Source organism: Balaenoptera physalus (assembly GCF_965194825.1).
Source record: "Balaenoptera physalus genome assembly, chromosome: 2".
In the NCBI taxonomy this organism is placed as follows: Eukaryota; Metazoa; Chordata; class Mammalia; order Artiodactyla; family Balaenopteridae; genus Balaenoptera; species Balaenoptera physalus.
In genome coordinates this window covers 121,019,100-121,036,622 of record NC_138883.1, presented here as the reverse complement: position 1 = coordinate 121,036,622, position 17,523 = coordinate 121,019,100, and the positions used below count along the sequence as shown (strand labels likewise).

At 44.5% G+C, this 17,523-nt stretch overlaps 2 protein-coding genes across 11 annotated transcripts in view; one reads left to right on the top strand and one right to left on the bottom strand.

Moving 5' to 3' along the window:
- Positions 1-8,655, bottom strand: part of NRG4 (neuregulin 4) — a 133,916-nt gene extending 125,261 nt beyond the window's left edge. For 2 of the 8 annotated variants that reach the window (XM_082452713.1, XM_082452714.1), the window contains exons 1-3: positions 3,007-3,130; positions 2,197-2,226; positions 381-442 (exon numbers count right to left, since the gene is read on the bottom strand). The gene's annotated coding sequence lies outside the window, so the exon portion shown is untranslated. Of the gene's footprint in view, positions 1-380; positions 443-2,196; positions 2,227-3,006; positions 3,139-3,512 lie in introns of those variants that run through there. The other 6 variants (XM_082452711.1, XM_082452712.1, XM_082452715.1 and 3 more) reach the window with 5 other exon arrangements.
- TMEM266 (transmembrane protein 266) overlaps positions 3,266-17,523 on the top strand; it is a 137,983-nt gene continuing 123,725 nt past the window's right edge. For all 3 annotated transcript variants that reach the window (XM_082452635.1, XM_082452632.1, XM_082452634.1), the window contains exon 1: positions 3,266-3,377. The gene's annotated coding sequence lies outside the window, so the exon portion shown is untranslated. The remainder of the gene's footprint in view (positions 3,378-17,523) is intronic.

The following is a 17,523-nucleotide window of genomic DNA, read 5'->3' as shown; positions in this document are numbered from 1 at the left end:
ATTTTTCAAGCTTTTCATTAACTTAAATTGGCTTTCTCCCTGTGTGTTCCAAATAAGTGAGGGTGCATCACAAATCAACATTCAGAAGAGGTTTTAAAATATTAACATTTACATAAACATTAACAACTTAAAATCTCTTGATATTTTAAAATTTCACAAATCATGTGGCATCAGATTCATATGTCCTACTTTTTCAAGCAGCTACCTCAAGAGAACAAATTTTAACTCTAATAGCAATCTTTTTCATTCATAGGATCAACGTAATCTCCAGTCTGCCTTCTCATAATCTTGCAGCTGCATACATGCACAAATTTTCTGATTATGTGATTCTGGTACTCTTGAAAAGACAGTCTTTTTAACTGAAAGAAAATCTGACTTACCTCAAAAGGTACTTTGGTATGGGATAGCGTGCCAATTACAGCCACGTTAGAAGCAGATATATCTGGCAAGAAAGTGACACACAAGCCTTAAAACTAGTTAATTTCTTCTACTCCTGCTGTATAGGTCCTATTTTCTTTTATGCCGTGGGGCTCCTTCACCCACAAAATCCCTCTCACTAGTCACCTACAGTCTACTAAAGCCACACCTGTTCTGTTTATAGCTCTAGGATTCCCCAGCCTCTCCCATTGATAAGAATCACCTGGGGCAGTTAAAAATAAAAATAACAGGCCACACTCCTGTAAATTAGATTTTAATGGGTTTGAGGTGAGGCTCCCGTATCTGATTTTAATCAAGTATCCTCAAGAGATTCTTACAGACACATTTAAGAATAAGCTAAAGAGGTCTGCCAGAGACCTTCACAGTTCCTCCAAATTGATCAGTCTCAAGGGCTAATCTTCCTCTGGGTATTAGGACTTAGGGTATTTGAAAATAGAGCAGGAAAAGTTTGGAGAAAGCAGAATACCATCCTGTCTACAACTCTGATTTAGGTTTCCAACATCCTAAAGAATTAAAGAAGTGGAAGATTTTAGTTTGGATAGGTGGTGTGAAGTACGACACCACCAGGGAGCAGCATAGAGCTGACAAATTACACATGTTTGGGGATTTTTTGACTTCACACTACCACATAAAATGGTGTACCTACATTTTCCATGAGCTCAGATTACAAAAAAACAAAAAACAAACAGAAACCCCAAAACAGCACACTTAAAAGACACAGGTAAAATATGCTAGCATGTAATTTCCAGTTTTCTCTCTCTAGAGGGTCTTCATTAACAGCTGTTGTAGGAAAAAAGTTCCCTTGAAGTAGCATTGCACCTGAATCCAAAACCGGTATTAGACTACAAAGATTCCAGGTAAACCAAAGTGTTCCAATTTTTCTGTCTGCAAGTTTCAAAATACTTGTCCTACTCTTTTAACTAGCATTGTAACTGGATGCTTTTCAATGGTTTTAATCAAGTCTTTAGAGTTCTACTAAGTGTGAAGGTGGGGGGGGAATGGGGTGGAAAACAACTTTAACAAGCTATGCCGAGGCTTTTTTTTTACACTTTTTAAAGTGTAGTTGAAATGTTGCCACCACCTGTCAGAAAACTATACCCAATCCCCCCAAGCAATCCCATCCATCCTCCCAAATTTTCTTGACTCATCCCTACTTTCTCTTTTCCAGTCCACATTAAATGTAGAAAAAAAAAATCCTCTGGCAACCCAGGTAGCTTCTACAAATATCACCTCCAAGGGCTTTGTGTTCCTCTGAAATTCCATTAGAGTTGGGTTAAGAAACATCGAAAGATGAGGGAGGACTTGAAGAAGGAATTTTACTTACTTCCCAGCTTGCCAAAATTCGATACTCATTCCCTACCTAGATATTCCAGTGTCTAAGAAAAGTATGATCCAAGCCCCTGTGGCAATTCTGTTAACTGGGTTTTGATTTCCATCTTTTAGCTAGAAAAGCTGAGGTGGGAGGAGGAAGAGGCAAGAATGACTAAGACATTCCTGGGAGACCAAATAGGCCTAACCAAAAAACAAACAAACAAAACAAAACAAAACAAAAAACCCACTTTAGAAGAGGTGTGAGAACCGGAAATCAAGGCTGTCTGCAGAGCTAGAGCCCATCCTGGAAATTAGCGTTCTAGAAAAGAGGGTTTCCAATCTTTTCAAGTATTTTAGCAAAAATGTCAGGACCCTATTGGAAAATGGCTAGCTTAGCCTGAATTGAGACGAGTAACAAAACCTATTCCGAATACAGAAGCTGCTTACGTGATTGTATTCCACTGCTCACAGCAGCACCTGCAGACATTAGAAAGAGTTGTATGGGAGGACTTTAACCTACAGAGAGTATTATGGGTGCATCCAGAGCTCACCTACTCCACTTGCTCCACCCGCTAAAACCAAGAGCCACGGTCCTAAAGCAAGCATTCATTCTCCACGGGGTTGATGTTATCTCCAAGGGGCGAAATCTTACTCTTTTCATGTATAAAGCACAGATACACGCATGGTACATAAACAGCTATTCAGGATATGAATGGTATTATAATTTCATGGCGGGTGGGGAGGAAGGGATTGGAGAACAAAACGTTTAAAAAGGCTTTTCTTAGGAGAACGATAATGGAAAGAAAAAAAAGGCTGAGTAACACTGTCCTATAAGGGTCCTGAGCTAAAACCATCAAATGAAGGTCCTGACAGGTAATTTTCTCCCAGACAGAAGCCTAAGGGTCAAGGGTCTCTTGATTCTGGTTCGATCTCTGCCACAAAGAGGTGTTTTCCTCTCCGTGCCTCAAACCTCAGAGGGCAATGAATGCCCGCCGTTTGCTCCCTCACGGGGTGCCGTGTGTGGATGTGACCAACGACTAGCTAAGAGCTTTGGAAACTGCAAAACGCTGCACCAAAGCCAGAGGAGGTTTCTATTCTCGGCTGCACGAAATTCCCCGGGTGGGGCCCCCTCGGCCTCCACACTTGTTGCTTCCCGGCCCCGCCGGCCTCCACCTCAGACCTTCTCTCCGCGACCCCTTCCTCTCTCCACAAGCGCACGCGCAGCACCCCCCTCCCCCGGCCCCGCGACCCCCTCACCCACGCCACGAAGCCGGCGTGCTCCGTTCAGGCCCTGGCGCCGGCCGAGTCCCCAGCCCCCAGCCCCCTGCCCGGTTCCCGCCGACTGCCCAGCCCGCAGAGGCCGCCGTTTCCTAGACAGCCGCGCGGCCACTCTGCAGCCTCCGGGGCGCGCGCGCCGACGGCGGGAGGCGAGGGCGCAGGCGCGGGCCCGGGCGAGTCGCCGGCGCGTGGCCGCGCGCGCGCCCCCGAGCGCGGTGGGTGGAGGAGCGGAGGGAGCGGAGGCAGCGGCGGGCCGCGAGGGGGCGGGGGGGCGGAGAGGGGAGCCCCGGGAGCGCGAGCCGCGGCCGGCGCCGCTGCAGAGCCGAGCGAATCCACAGCCCGGGCAGCAGGTATGTATCCCCTCAGCCGGCCGTGGCCGGGGCTTCCCCTGCCACTCTGCCCGAGTCCTGTGGCCGGGGCGGGGGTGGGGGCCGTTCAGGGTTTGCAGGGTACGTGTCCGGGAGAGCTGGGATCTTACCACTGACCTTCATCCCCTCTGGTCGCTGTAGCAAGGCGAGGGTGCCTGGGGCAGCCTAGGGCTTCAGCTCCAGCCTGGGGATCTGCTTCTTGTCACATGCTTCTTATTTATTTTTGCAAACTGCCCTGGTTCGGGTCCAGCTGCAGATGCCTTACCTCCTATTCTTTGCCTCCGTGTGCCATCTTGCATTTATTAATAAAACATGCAAGCTGGGGGTTGGGGATTGCTGCTGGGGGGAATCCCATTGCAGTATAACAAGCGGGTGCCTATTTTGGGTTTTCAGGCGTGGTATTGAGGTGGAAATCCCACACCCTGGGGATTTGTAGCTTTGTTGGTCGTGACCACTTCCTAGTGGGCTTCCCCCATTTGTCTGGAGGCGCCACAGCGGCAGGATGGACTGATAGGAAAGGATGGTGGGTTTTCACCGTCAGGCCAAAATCCCGTTCTAGGGACAGGTGCAAGCTACGGCGGACAGTTCCCTGCTTGCTAACTTGCCAGGGTGGCTTAAAACCAGAAAATTGTTTCTCTTGATTGCCGAGAGGAGGCCTTGAACAGAATCCCTGAGACTTGCATACTCAAACTCATTAAGGTTTTGCATCTGAAGATGACTAAAGCTTGCCACCTGTTGGAAGTTAGACCCCATGAAATCCCCCGTAATCTAGCCCACCAATCCCTGTTTCAGTCACTAATACTGAGATAGCAATAGGCCCATATTGATTCCTTCCGTATTCTTTAATACTGCTTGGCTTTTGTCTCTTTTAAAATTAAACCTACCTATGATTTGATGCCCCATAGGTTATAGATTGAAATTACATGATTTGTTTATATTCCATACACATATAACATCATATCCTAAAGAGTAAATTTCTCTTCAGTGTATATGTTACCTGTTTCCCCAGCTTTTCACCTTGCTTCAAGAAACAGTTCAAAGAGTGGGATGTATGTAACTGATTACCTTTCTTTTTTTTCCCCCTGAAATACTGTGGTGAAAAAAATAGTAAAAGCTAGAAGTATAGAATGAAAATGGTTACCACAAGATGTTGGGATATGGCAGCAGGACTGTAATTTCTTCTAAAATATACAGTAGTCAGAGTGCCACATCTAATCATGAGAACACGTTTCTTAAATGCTCATATGTGCCAGGTACTGAGCTACAAGCTATTGGTGCATATCTCATTTCATCCTCATAACAAACCTGTTATCTCCGTGTTGAAGATGAAGAGACTAAGACTTAGAAAGGTTAGCTAACTTGCCCAAGGTCACACAGCCAGGGACAGGATAAGGATGCAAACTCTAGTGCATCTGATTGCTGGGGGGTCGGTGGGGGTGGGATGAGAGTAGCCTTTAACCCTGGTGCTGCTGTTCCATCTACATTTTCATTAAGATCAAAGCTTATGCATGAGCACACAAGCTTGGATCTGATTTTCCATTTCATAGATTTCACATCAACCTTTGCGGCTCTCCAGTAGGAGAAACTGTTGTTTCAGAATGGGTTTGTGTGGAATTTTTTAAGGTGGCACTGAGCCTATAAACATGGGGTTCAAGACGTTTCCGTTCAACTCTCCCAAACAAGCAATTAAGTTCAAAAAGTTGTTTCCCTTCAGATTTAAATCTATAAAATGTATATGCATCAGGTAGAATGAATTACGTTTTTCATTATCACATCCTACTCCAATCTTCTTGCCGCCCTGCGCACTATCTTCTGGTCTCGCTGCCAGTCATTAGAACAACATTGTCTGTCATACTTGTGTGTGAGTGCCTTAACCAGGTGAAGGAATCCGTACAAGTCGTGGACCATAATCCAGTCTCTGTGATTGTAGCAGCTCTTCATTTGAAAGTTTTGGAATTTGTACAGTCAACAATGGATATAAATTTAATCTTTTTTTGTAAATGCATTATTATAATGCGGGTATTGGATTTTGCTACACATTCCTAACAGTTCTCACAGACTTAGAAATCACTGTAGTTGCATCAATGGGAAATTCACCTGGGGGGCTACAAAGTTTTATGCTCAGGTCACATGTTTGAGATGGTGGTGAGAAAAGTACAGCTAAGTAGAAGGGGTTATTTGAAAATTATATCCCATGGAAATTACAGATTTAATGATAAATTGATGAATAATATTAGGTCAGAAATAAAAGACTCTTGTAAATTCTATAAGCTCTGTTTTCTTTCCTGGGCGATATGACTGGTTTTAGGACACCATGATGTTACTTTTTTCATTATACTCTATTCTGTTGATAGTAAAGCAATTTGTTATAGCCGTTTTGCCTCATGGAAATCACTCGGTTTTGGAAGAGCGCAGCCCCAGTGCTTATGGAAATGCTGAGACGGAGTCTTTCTGCCCTGGGGATTTCCAGTCTATGATCAGATAAACTCAGGATGAGTCCTGATGTTACTGGGGAAAAAGCAGAAAGCAAAGAGAGAGGTACTGCTTGATTCTGGGGAGCAAATTGGTTTTCCTATGGGGAGCACCATTATCTTCTTCAGTCAGAAGTCTCATAATTAAAAAGCATCTAAGAAGTCTACTTTCTTCTATTCAAGCAGGATTTTATTTACTGCAGAGCTGAGCACCCTTTTTTGGTGCAATGGTCAATTTCAGGAATGTTAAAATGTTTCTGACTACATATTTGTTTTCTTGAAACGTATGTTTACACTGGGAAAAGCCATATGAACAACTATGGATGCTTAAGCATTATTTTTTTTATTCCCCTCATCAAGGGTTTTTTTTTTTCTTTTTTTTGGAAGTGGGGAAGCAACTGAAATTTTTCCAAGCTATATAACTAGCATGCATTGCAGTGACTGATTGTAATGCACATTTTAATGCATTGTTGAGTAAGACACTGGGAACTGGCATATTTGTCTTTCCTTGACTGACCTTGTAGGCTACTTAGTTGTGAAATGTCTTGTTTTCTTACAGTATTTCTTAACTTAGTAGTCTCTAAAATGAGATTTTTTTTTTCAATGTCAACAATCTTGAATCACAGTAGTTCACAGCTTACTCTGAAATACTTGATTTTCACCAGTCTTCTTTTTCTCTCCTTGATGGAAACTATAGCAAGGGTTTTAATTTTATTTAGAAAGCAGTTCACAACCTGCAAGTTAAGCCATCCCTTTCCAGACTGAACCCGTCAGAGTTCACAAATGCTGGCCAGGCACACCCACCGTAGGACCTTCTCCTATAGTCCAGGTCTCATGTGAGAACCCTAGACCTCCTGCTGGACTTTCACGCGCTCATTTTCCCCATATGGAAGATGTAAGAGGTCCTAAAGTGAGCTCACACCAGTGGGCCTTGGGTGCAAGGTAGGATGGAGGCTACTTATAGGAAAGAGTCAGGAAATCACTTCTCCTGTACCAACACTAGTCTATATTGTGATTTCTGCTTGCAAATATGTATTCATTATAAAATGTTTGATCATTCCATAAATATAGAAGGTAGAGGTCCATGATTAGAATCTTTGATATTCTTATACCTTAGTGAGACCACCATTAATAGTTTGGTATAGATTTCTCTGGATTTTTGAATGTGGATACTAAAATGTTACTGTTTGTCAACAATACTATACATAGATGCACAGTATTTTGCAGTTTCTCTTCTTGCACTTGGTAGTAAACGTTGGACCTCTAGAAGGCCCTTGAATGGCATACTTCCAGACACGGCCACAATGGGAACTAGATGAGAGGAGCCCTGTAAGCAGGGGTGGAGGAAGGGAACTAATGCGTGCTGGGTAGGAACCCGGCATGAGCTGTGTCCAGGGATAGGTAGTTTCACATTCCATATCTCCTTTAACCCTTTGCAATGACCCTTTGTGGTCAACTGTTTCTAGATTAGGAGAGAAGAGCCCAAGGTCCATGACATAAGGAGCAGAGCTGAGATTCAGACCCAGGTCAATGTGGCTCAAAATCTGGGCCTTTTCCTTCTTTTCACTCTGACTGCAGGATGGAGAACGCTGTGCCCCATCGTTCTCTGGCCTCCCATCCTCCTCTGCCTCTGCCCATCCACACAGGCCTCCTTACTGTTCCCCCGCCTCAGGGCCTTAGCACTAGTGCTTCCGTCTCCTGGACTGCCCTTCCGGCAGATTCTTGCATGGTTTGCACCCTCACCTCTTTTTGGCTTTGCTCAAAGTCTCACCACTCCTTTAAAACTACACGCCCTCCCACAGGCATTCCTGTTCCTCCTCCCTGCTTTGCTTTATTCATAGCCCTTCTAAATATACTATATAAATCTCCCCCAGAGAATGAACACTCCAGAGCACAGGGATTTTGTCTATTTTGTTCACTCCCCTAACCCTGGTGCTGTGGAAAAGAACTGACAAGTCACCGTGGCATCCTTGAGTGTTTCCAGCCTCCCACACTTCTTGTTTTTTGTAGCCCTTACAGTTCCTGGTAGTGAGCAGTGAAACCTCTCAAATGCAAAGGCTTTATATGTGTTTGGGGGCAGGGGGAACAGCAAGGAAAGTAGAGAAGAATCGGGAGAGATCTTGTCTTACTCTTGAGTCGAGGTTAGGAAGAGAGGAACCTCCCAGGTAGAGTCAGCCCCATAAAGATGAAAAGAAAGTCTCCTGAGGGCTGGGCTGTATAACAAGGCAGCAAAAGCTACATGTGGAGATGGCCTGGGTTGGAGAGGAGACCTGTGTGGGTTCCCCTCTATTTGGAGTGCAAAATATTTTGAAGACTTCCAAGAATGATGCTCCAGATTCCACCAACTTTCCCATGGCATGAGTCACTAGAAAGGAAAAGGAATCTGTGGACACTCACCCAGGCAGGTTAATCACTGCACTACCAGCATCAGCATCTTGCTTTTGTTGTTTTTTTTTTAATACCTGTTGGTGTCTTCCCTGCTTAAGCCAGGGTGTCAAAGTTCATTGCCAAAGCACTTATCCCATGTGTCTGAGTTTTGCAGAAAGCGTGCACCAACAGCATAACAGCTTGAGATTCTTTGGGCCCAAGCAGTCCCAGACTCCCAGTTACCTTTCATTCATCTATTGTTTGCAGTAGTTCTTGGCTGCAGCAAAGTGATGGGCATTTGGGGCACTAATACAGCCTCAGAACACTTTAGAATTGAGTACACTGGGATGCAGGAGGGAGTTAATGGTTATGGGATGAAGTTCCCGTGGAACTACTCCTTAGCCACAGGGAAGCCTCATTCTCCTTTTTCTCCCCTCCTCCCCTCCCCTCCTCCCCCTCCTCCCCTCCTCCTCGTCCCCCTCCTCCTCCCCCTCCTCCCCTCCCCCTCCTCCCCTTCCTCCCCCTCCTCCCCCTCCTCCCCCTCCTCCCCCTCCTCCCCCTCCTCCTCCTCCCCCCTCCTCCTCCTCCCCCTCCCCCTCCTCCTCCTCCTCCCCCTCCTCCTCCTCCTCCTTCTCCTCCTCCTTTTCGGTGTCTTTAATTGCTGCCCTAGGCAGTCGGAATTATCTGCCAGGAGAGAATTCCCCTCCAAGAAAATGCAGCCTTCCTAAAACTGCTTTTGATTTGTAATGGAAACTACTCAGTAGCTAGGACAGGGGCTGATAACTCAGTTCCCACAGCTCATTAAAACAATGAATTTTAGTAAGTATTTCTGCCTTTTGCAGCCCAGGTTTTTGGAAGTCCGGACTGCGATCAGGCAGCTGTTCTCTGGATTTCATTCTCAAGCCATAGTGCATGCAATGCTTTCCGCTACTCTTGGTTCGAAACAAGTCCGAAGCGAGTTATTTCATCCGTGATTCTCTCAGTCTCCCACCCCAGTTTCAGAACTGCCATCATGTCCAGCCAATGCCATATATAGTATGGTCAAGTACCTTTCTCCCATAACAATTTCCCTTCAAACAGTTAAATCTTTGATTTTACCTGAGTTTGACGCAGTGTTTTTAAAAAACAATTTCTGTGACACTTGCTAATTCTCGTTTAACCATGGCTACAAAAATTTGTTAGTTTTGCCCTTCAAAACAAAAGAACAAGGTGAATTATATTGTAATCCCTCAAATAAAGAAAATGTTCCATTGTTTGGGGGGGCATAGTCTCAAAAAAAAAGCCTGGAAAATTCTCTCCCATCTCTCCCTGTCCTTTCATTGTTAGTTTCTACCCGGGACTCTATCTGTTATCACTCCCCACTTCATGTCCTACCAGGAACCCCTGTCCCCACCCTTCTACGAAACAGAACTCTTAAAGGTCACGCCTGATTGCCTAATCACAAATCCAATGGCCCTTTCTCAGATTTCGTTCCTGATGGCTCAGCAACATCTGACCCCATTGACTTCCACTCCTTGAAATGCTGGCAGCTTCTTCCTAATGTGTCTGGTCTTTCCTCAGCTCTTATCCTTCCTGTTCTATCAAGAGGCAGTCCGGAGAAGCAGTTAAGAGGGTGGGCTCTGCCCAGGGGGTGAATCCTGGCTCTAGCCCTTGCTAACTGTGTCACTTCGCAGGAGTGATTTACAAGCCTGTGCCTCAGTTTCCTCCTCAGTAAAATGGGAAGAAGAAGAGTGGCTATGTCATAAGGCTGTCAGGAAGAGGATGAAATGAGTGTGCCTAGAAAACAGTAAGCGCTCAGTCAATATCACCTTTTATCATTATAACTTCCTGTTTGGATGCCTTTGGAGACTCTCTTGTAGCTGCAAGATAAAACCGTAACTTTAGCGCCTGATTAGTTTGCTTCCTGCCCCTGACCCTTTCCAGTGTGTGCCCACTTCCGAGCCTTTGCTCTGACCCTCCTTCCCTGGCCAGAGGAGGGAAAGAGAGCTGAGGGCTGTGCCTGACTGGAGGCTCTGAGCACAGACCGCCTTGTAATGAAAGACATCCTCCCTTGGGCACCAAGCCTATCCCTCTCAGGCAGATTATAAATTACTTAAGGATACCAGCTGTGATTTATACTTAAAAAAAATATATGCCTCAACATTTAGCACTATACTTTACACATAGTAGGAATTTAACTCATATCTTTGAACTGCCAAAACATTATAGGTTTTCTTGGTCCATCCAAAATCCTTTTTCCTCCTTCACTGAAACGTCTATTGATCAGTCCTAAAGCCCATTTAAGCTTTATATGGGAAAATTGAGTCAACACCACAGGGCGAGTTAACCACTTCAGCGTTTTTGGAATGAAGAGGGATATACAGAAATCATTAAAATAATGGGAGCACAGGGAATAATTTAATGCTTTTTAAAAGGAGTTTGAAATCCTACCAACCCATGAAGCTGTTAGGATTTTATAGTGTGTGGAGCTTTTTTCTGTCCTCACACCATCACTCCCAAGTAAAGTGAGCTCTGAGGGTGTAAGTGGCAAATCTTCAGACCTTGTCACAGGCCTGCTCCTGAGCCACTGTGTTCTAGTCCTGTTTTCTTTCCCCTTACTACCCAGGTGAAGAGGACATTGAGGTTGAATGAAGATCAAAGGAAGGGCTGCCTACTTAAAAAAAAAAAAAAATTATTCCCATTCCTGATGTTCTTCGTTCTTCATTGGCATGGCAAACATTCCATCAGTTTCTGCTGTGTCTCTGAGGTCGTATACAGTCACAGAGTTGGGCTACCAATAAAACCAATAGAAGTTGTGCTCCTCTGGAAGCCTTAAGGACCATGTTCTTTGCGTCTTGAGATTCGATAGCAGGGTTTTTAGAGCTCGGCACTTTTGGGACCGGATAATTCCTTGCTGGGAGGGGGCTGTCCTGTGCACTTTAGGGTGTTTAGCAGCATCCCTGGCTTCTACCTATTAGATGCCAGTTGCATTACCACCCTCCCCCAGTTGTGATAACCAAAAACGTCTCTACACATTGCCAAATGCCCCCTGGGAACATTTGGCATCTCCCATTTGAGAACCGTTGCTCTATAGAATCAATCAAGAAAACTCAGCATCTTACCATTTTGTAGAATACCAGAGTTTAGACAGTTGGGGGCAATTGAAGATAAAGATTTTTTTTTTTTTTTTTAGCTTTTTATTTATTTATTTATTTATTTTTGGCTGTGTTGGGTCTTCGTTTCTGTGCGAGGGCTTTCTCTAGTTGCGGCGAGCGGGGGCCGCTCTTCATCGCGGTGCGCGGGCCTCTCACTGTCGCGGCCTCTCTTGTTGGGGAGTACAGGCTCCAGACGCGCAGGCTCAGTCGTTGTGGCTCACGGGTCCAGCTGCTCCGCGGCATGTGGGATCTTCCCAGACCAGGGCTCGAACCCATGTCCCCTGCATTGGCAGGTGGATTCTCAACCGCTGCACCACCAGGGAAGCCCCGAAGATAAAGATTTTAATAGCTATGAAAGGTAAATTTGGGTTTGAAATTACTAACACAGAGAAAATTTAGTGTCAATAAGCAGTTATAGATTATATCATAAATAAGAAGAAGTAAACAAATAAAGCAGTTACAGAAATTGAGACCATTTTACTCCTAAAGGTCTCAGGTCTGAACACAACAGCACATTCTAGGACTGTTTCAATCATCCTTGGAGTATTTTTGTTGGAATTGTATTTAAGTGCCCCACATACTTTTAGGCCTGTGACAGTAAGTATATTAAACCAAAAATCATTAATATTTCTAGAGAAATCTTGGTTGATTACCATTGGAGAAAATTATATTTGACCTAAGGTAGGCTGGCTCTCTTCACCAGAGGCTGCTTCTGACCACAAACCTGCTTGAAAACAGCACTTTTAGGTACTTCAGGGGTGAAGTAGGAATAATGACAAGGCACTTTGGGCTTTGGTGAAGGGCAACAATTGATCAGCCATCTCCATGGCTGTTAGAAAATTTAACTGTATACTTGTGATTTGAAACCCACCTTCAACTGACAGTCACCATTGTGTTCTTTCTAAATGCAGTAGCTAATTTGTATGCCACACCCCAAAACTGAAAGTAATAGTTAAACATACTGCTTTCTGAAAAACATTAAGGCTCCAACCTTGGGAGAGACCTGCTTTGGTCAGAGATCACATTTGATGTATTAATTGCCTTTGAAAAGGAAAAGCATACACAGAAGACCCCAAAATGCTCGCTACCCAAGAGTCGAGAAATAAGCCTTGTGCAGTTTCTTGAATCAAGAAGGTCAGGTAGAATTACTGATTCCACAGGTAATTATGATCATCTTCAATGTTCCAGACTTGTGCTAATAGGTGAAAGGAACTCCAATGTCATGTCAGTGCTATGGACTGGATGGAGACCCCCAAAATGCATATGTTGAAACCCTAACCCCCAGTGTTATTGTATGTGGAGATAGGATCTTCAAGAGGTAATTAAGTGAGGTCATAAGGATGGGGCCCTAATCTGATAGACTGTGTCCTTATAAGAAGGGAGATCTCCCTCTCCCTCTCTCTCTCTCTCTCTCTCTCTCTCTCTCTCTCTCTCTCTCTCTCTCCTCCCTCCCTCCCTCCCTCTCTCTCCCCACCCCCAGTGTGAGGACACATCAAGAAGGTAGCTGTCTGCAAGCCAGGAAGAGAGCTCTCACCAGAACTAGACCATACTGGCACCCTGATCTTGGACTTTCAGTCTCCAGAACTCTGAGAAAATAAGTTTCTGTTGTTTAAGCCATGCAGTCTATGGTATTTTGTGATGGCAGCCCAAGCTGACTAATACATGCAGCATCCTCATTGTATAGATGAGGAAACTGGACCCAGAGAGGTAAACGACTTTCCCACGGTCAAGCTACTAGTCAATGGTAGAACTGGAACACAAAACCTAGGTTTCCTGACTCTTAGTCCAATGTCTGTTCCCCTTTCCCCACTGCCTTGGGCCATATAGCACTTTTATTCATTATCTCTAGAACCCGTGGCTCATCACAGTCTTTATACTTGCCCTGTTTATCTCAGCATTGTTGTGAGGATCAGTGAGATGGTACAAAAAAAAGACAGTTTAAGTTTCTGAACTACAAAATATTTTACTAATATAAATATCATACTCAACTCAGATTGTGCCTGGATAGCAGGAATCTATTTGGCTCTGAAAATTGTAAGTTGACCTCTAGTCAAGTCGGAACTTCTGTGAGGTAGTATTAGGCCAGGAGGTCTCAGGTAGGAGGGTTGGCCCTTAGTTTTAGGGAATGAATCAGAGGACAGAGAAGGCAGAAGGAGGTAGGGCACCTGGTTCAGTGGCATACCATCTCAAAGAACAGCTGAGAGCAAGACAACTGCTCTTTTTTGTTGAGTTGTAAAAGTTGTGGGTGATGTGAGTTTGCCTCGTAAGAGAAATGTCCCTCTTATAAGGACAGAATATCAGAGCTGGAAGAGAGCTTGTGGTACCACTTGGAGTTCCTGGTGGTAAACAACAGAACAGTTTATAAACTACAAAATATTTTATAAATGTAAATACAACCATTCTCAACTTTTATTGCATTTATTGAAAATATATCATGAAGGAATATGCTTATCTGAAAGTAACAGAAGGTCTGAAAAACAGTGGCTTGAATAGGTAAATAACTTATTTTTATCATGTAAGAAGTCTAAAGGTGGTGGTCCAGGCTTGCCTTGCTGCTCAGGGATATCATCAGAGGCTAGGATTCTATTTAGCATTTTGTTCCTCATGGTCATGAGCCACTGCTTCACCTCCAGACATTTCATCTGTATTCCAGGCAGGAGGAAGGAGAGGGACAAATGTGAAGTGCAAAAGCTTTCTCCTCTCCAGTGCAAAAGCTTTCTCCTCTCCGGGTTTTGCCTTCATATTGGGGAAGGGACTTATTCCTTTATTCTATTAATCAGAACTGTATCACATGGCCACTTCTTAATTCAAAGGCATCTGGGAGTTCAAGTATTTTGCTTTCTAGCTTCTAGTGTAGAGGGAAACAAGGGAGAAAAGGATTGAACGGGGCTTGTGAGCCAAGTTAAGATAACTATCACAGAAGAGCATGGCATTTCTGCAGAATCATAGGGGGCTAGAGAGCCAGCCTCAGCCAATAAGCAAGGTGGCCAGGCACAGCTCGAGGGCACTGGGCACTCCTGTACTCTTCTAGGCTGGTCACTTCCAGTCAGCATTCATGCCATACCCCTGGACTTCTCATTCCACCACAGCTAGACTTTTGCATTCTTAAGGATTCAAAGTCCTCAGCTGAGCCTGGGTCACATTTCCATGCTGTAGTATATGGGAGGGGTAGGGAATGAGACTATATGGCCTCCTCTTGGGCTTCCATGATGGACCAGGAGGGAGTCTGCCCGCAACCCATCTTGGAATTCCTCCAAAAAGAGAGGGTAGTCCAATGCTTTGTAGCCATAAAGGACAAATATTCACCATCCCCCTATTTTATAGATGGGGACCCTGGAGCCCAGAAGGAGGAAAGGGCTCAGGCTGTACCACTGAGTGGGTGAAGGGCAGAGGCAGGGTTTTGTCTTATCCTCATGCACCCAATCTGGTTGGTTCCAGGGAGGCAGCTCCCCTCAGAGTCCTTGATATTCCCTAAGGTGAGGGAATTTGTCCTTGGAGGCAGCCCCTCCTTTTCCCAGCAGTCCGTGGGCAGTTCCCTTTCTCTCCCCTGGACCTTCCCAGCAGCTCCTTCCTCTTTGTATTATGTCTTCCTTTCCAAAAGTAAGAACTACCCTCCCACCTTGCAAGCAACATTTAGGACTCTTCTAAGAGAATACTGACTGGGATTTTTTAAATGAAGATACTAGGTGGTAAGTATCCTCACCTTCTAAAGAGGAACAGCTAGGCACAACCGCTCAAGATTTATGTAAAGGTGGTTGAACTTTTCTGGCCGCCATCGTGCACCTATAGCCTGTGTGAAGAAAAGACTAGACATTCAAGGAGAGTTGATTCCCTGGGAAGAGTGAGGGACAGTGCAATGGTGGGGGGTGGGAGAGCAGGGAGAGCCTTGATTCCTTCCAGCCAAGGGGGAGGGCTCCCAGAGCACCATCAGTTTGGTGCCCCTGACTCAGATCCTTTGGAGATTCCCATAAGGCCTTTTCAGAAGCCATAGCTGCATCCCACGGCACATTCAGCATTTGGACACCAACCCAGAGAATGCTGTCAGCCGAGGGAGATCTAGAAACAGTCAAGTGCAGAGACTTTAATCCCTTGACTTCAATCCTTGACAACTCCGCCACCCCAGGCCCACCAGTGATCCTGGGAAGCCAGAGCCATGGAAGAAGGGGAGGAGGAGAGAAAGCAGATTTCACCCCCTTCCCCATCACAAGACCTCAAACTGTGGGTCAGTCTGAGCCATGATCAGGGGAAGAGCTTTGAGCTGGATGTGAGATTGAAAACTTGATTTAGACCAGATGAGTTTTTTCTTTGAAACACCTGAAAATTAGTCTTAATTGCTGAAATGGGGTGGTTCTCGAAAGTGTGAGTAACCAGAAAGCTATGGAGTCTGTTTGAAGACAAAGCTTGGAGAGAAATAAAGCTGTCTCTAGTCGTAACCACATTCAGGCTGTTGTTACTCTCCTTTTCCAAAGATAACATTCCAAGTTTTGAGAAGAAGCACTGGACTAAGGCATGAGGATTTCTGGAGTCCAGCCCCAGCTATTGCACACCCTAGGAGGGTAGCTCTAGAACAGTCACTTTACTCTTCTGGGCCTTGGCATCCTCTCCCCAATTGATGGGATTGTGCTTTGTGGTTTAGGTGTCCCAGAATGATTTCTCTACTCCTCTGAACCATGCAGTGACTTAAAACAGCAGGACAAAATAATTCGCACAGTGAGTTTGCTTTACAAATTATACTTCGGTTATATTTGTTGGAAGAGTCAAGCACAGATGAATGGCATTTGGCAGGAGAAAACCTTAGTACATCTGAAACCCTTAATTATACACGATAGGCAGCTCTGTAGCTTGGTCTGTGTCAAAAGATGCCACGTTATCAAATGACACATGGTAGAGATATTCAGAGTTTTTGCAACAGCTTGTTCATCTGTAGCATGATTGGCCTGTGTCAGACAGGTAGCATCCACGTTTTCACCTGAGTCTGCATTTGAAAACCTGAGCGCTCCGCTATTTAGATTAAAGCCCTTTTGTCTGGTTCCTGTGGAGATGAGTCCGTTGAAATTGATGACACTCAATAGGAAGTTTGGGGCCCATAGCTAGTGACACGTATTTATTTCCAGAGTTTGTATGTAGTTAAATACTATCACCACACTAGGTATAAGTTTTATACACAGCTCTTTATGTATTTTATTACATATGTAATATATAAAAATCACACATAAGTAATACATAAATTAGAAATACTTTTCCTGCAATAAGAAAATCATATGTAATCCTACTACCCTATAGATAATTATTATTCCCCTTTTGTTCCTATCCTTTCAGACTTGTTATACATGTATACATATATTAATTATCTTTTTCTTTTCATTATTATTTTGGTAAAATACACATAACATAGAATTTACCAGTTTGACTATTTTTAAATGTACAGTTTAGTGACCTTAAGTACATTCACATTAAGTTCTGGAGATCTACTGTACGAAATAGAGCCTGTGATTAAGTACATTCACATTGTTGTGCAGCCATCACCACCATCCATGTCCAGAACTCTTCGTCTTGTGAAACTGAAACTCTGTACCTGTTAAACACAAAAACTCCTTTACAGCTCCACACCCCCGTACACACACTTTGTGTTATTGATGTCACAGATTTTCTCTTTATATCTTATCTTATATTTTTAGATAGTATACGTTCAGTTTAATAACCTGCTGAAGACAGCAGGGAGGCCTGTGTAACGAAAGTGCTGTGATTAAGCGGGTAGGAAATAAAACTGGAAAGGGAGCTTGCAGGGCCTTGTGGACCATGGTGAGCACTTGGATTTCATTTAAAATTAACTGGGACATCTTTGCATAGTGGAGGGCAGAGGAGTAACATGACTTAGTTTGTCTCAGAAGGTTCACTGGGCTGCTTTTTAGAGCTTGACTGGCAGGGGGTGGGAGAGGAAACAGGAGAGCAGTGGGGAGGCTCTTTCAGGTGGGAGTTGATGATGGCGTGGATCAGGTTGCTCTCAGTGGAAGCGGAGGCAAGTGGTTGGATTCTGGATATATGTTGAAGGTAGAGCCGGTAGGATTTGCTGATGGATTGGATGTGGGGTGGGAGAGAAAGAGGAGTCAAGGTTGACTTCAAGGTTCTGGGCTTGAGCAACTGAATGAAATTGCT